A 2,790-nucleotide genomic window follows, 5' to 3' on the forward strand; every position below is an offset into this window, starting at 1 on the left:
GTGAATGAGATCAAGGAGCCAGAACTTCTCTGGCATCCTTCATTTTGTGTGTGTGTGTGTGTGTGTGTGTGTGTGTGTGTATGTGTGTGTGTGTGTGTGTGTATGTGTGTGTGTGTGTATGTGTGTGTGTGGTGGCAGGGGCTGTCTTGGCAGGGATATTTAGCAACATCCTTGGCCTCTAGATTCCAGTAGCTCTCCTCAAGATGTGACAACCAAAAATGTCTGCAGACATTGCTAAATGTCCCCTGGGGGGCTCAGAACTACTGCTGCAAAAGGTGTCCGAAGCCTCGTGAGATGGGAAGGGAGGAAGGGATCATTGATATGTAAACTGCTCACCCTCCCAGCACTTCCTACTCCCGACCCCCCCCCACCCCCCGCCCTGGCCCCTATAACCTAGGAGGGCCTGAAGCTCCTTTCACCGAAGTATTGAGAAATACATTGTCAGCAGGCACTGAAATCCTTAAAGAGTTCTGTAGTTGACTCATCTGTAAGCTGGGTACGGAACCAGGATCGCTGTTCTTAGTGGGAATAGTGGGATCCTAGCATTGCTGAGGCCGATTGGTGATGCTGAACCAGCAGAGACAAGGTGTCTGCATTTTCCACAATAACCCAACACGGAGATGCTTACCCGGAACTTTCATCAGGCTGTTTCACTTTCCTGTCAGGACAGCGACTTCTGGGAGATGGGGCAGGTGATAAGCCCATGGACTTCCATGAATTCTGGTGTCCTCTGGCCAATGCACTTCCTAATACTTTGGTGAAACCAAAGCCCTCTCGTGGTTTGCTAATGCAGCGTGGCTGAGTAGGTTGCACAAGTATGGACTTGCCATTCCTCCCCACAGCACTTCTTCCAGAGCTATCATTTCTGGACTTAAAGAATTCCTAATCTATCTCCTTGGTATCTTACACAATCATATCTCCAACGAGGGGACACTTTTCAAGGCTTCCAAGAAGTAAGACAATGGACTCAACCCATGGAATTCACTGTTCTTACCATGTGGCCCATCACCCAGAAGCAGTTGGCTTGACAATATGGTGGAGAGGTCTGTTGAAGGTTAAATTACAACACCAACTGGGGGATAGCATCTGTGAAGTTGGGTGGGGTTCTACAGGGTACAGTGTAGGCCTTAAACCAGTAGCCAATGTCTGTTGCTGCCTCTCTTGTAGCCAGAATGCATGGGTCTGGGCACCAAGGTAGAGGCAGAAGTAGTTCTTTCACTATTACACCCAGTAACCTAACTGAAAATTTTTTGCTTGCTGTCTCCTTGACTTTGGGCTTCACTGGGAACTAGAAGCTGAGAGAGTCCCTTAGCCATTCCGGGATCTCTGTGCTGCTGAGACACCAGGTTGAAGAGGGCATATCTGTACTGGCCCAGGTGGTTGATCCTGGCTACCAGAGGAAAATTTGCTTCTTGCCACATCCTGGGGTAAGACAGACCCATTTAGAACCCCAGGGTCACTGGAACTCCTCTTAATATTCCCTTACCCAATAGTCCTGATCAAAGTAAAACTGTGGCAAACCAGTAAAGACAAGACTACCAGGGACTCAGATCTAACAGGAATGAGGGTTGGGTAGCCCCACCAGGCCATAAACCCCATCCATTCAGGGTGTTCTTAGAGGCCAAGGGAACACGGATTGGTAGTAGAAGAGGGCCACTGTTATTACCAACTTAGGTCTCACGTCCAGCTATAAAAGTATGGACAGTAGCAGCTAAGTTTTATGTAAAAATTTCCCCCTTTTCTTCTTCTTCTTCTACTACCTTATATGAAGAACACTTATGGTGGCTAAATTTTTAGGTTTCCATAGAGAGTTTGAATGAATTGACATCGCCCTGCAATGATATAGGGGCAGATGGACTTTGGTTGTTCTCTGTATGGAAGACATGAACTTTTGAGCTTTTGACCCAGAAGAATGGCAAAAGTGGATGCTAAGAGGTAGAAAGAGTGTCTCTTGCCAGATATCTTACATTTACTTCTTCAGATCTTTTTGCCATCCTGCCCTGCTCTGCTCTGTGCTCCCAGAGGCTGACTTTTATCCACATCAATGGGCCTGTTGCTCTCTGGGTTCTGGTTGAGTGTGTCCGACGGAGGACTGTTGCAGGAGACTATAGAGAGAGAGGAGAGAGAGAGAGAGAGAGAAATAGAGAAGAGAGTGAGGTCTGAGTCTTTATTTTTCTTTATCCCTCGCTGCTGGATCACTTGGGCTGACTATGTCCCTCTCCCTAAGGTCACAGCCCCTGTAGGCGGCCCTCTATCTCTGTAAGACTCTTCTGGGTTTCTGTAACCACTCCCTTCCCTTGCCTGTTCAGGCTTATCATGGCCCCGTGCCATTACACACTTCAGAATGCTGAACCATTCCTGTGGTTTCCCTATACCCTCCCTTCCCCTCTGTAAATAGCCCCTTTATTAAACTCTTAATCACCCAATTCCTGCCAAGACCTTTACTGATACAATGGGCTTGGCCAGTTGGTTGTTCTGCCCAGGACTTTGAAAATGGAGCAAATTATTCAAAAAAGAACTATGGTTGGGAATTCATCTGTGGTAGCCATTGTGGTGCCTAGTAGTGGCAGTAGTTGTGGCTAGTGTCAGTGGTGTCCTGCTGTAGTGGCCATAACATCCTGGCCAGATCATTTCCTGTGTTGGGCCCTTGGGGGAGCCCTTGGTTCTTGCTTATTTTCCAACCCTGGTGCCTAGTTTCCTAATAATTTTGTGAACCTTCAATATCTTTCTAAGAAATTCTTTAAAAAAATTAATATAGCCAAAGATGTTTCCAGTGTTTGCAACCAAGAA

Source organism: Lagenorhynchus albirostris, chromosome 2 (assembly GCF_949774975.1).
Source record: "Lagenorhynchus albirostris chromosome 2, mLagAlb1.1, whole genome shotgun sequence".
Classification (NCBI taxonomy): Eukaryota; Metazoa; Chordata; class Mammalia; order Artiodactyla; family Delphinidae; genus Lagenorhynchus; species Lagenorhynchus albirostris.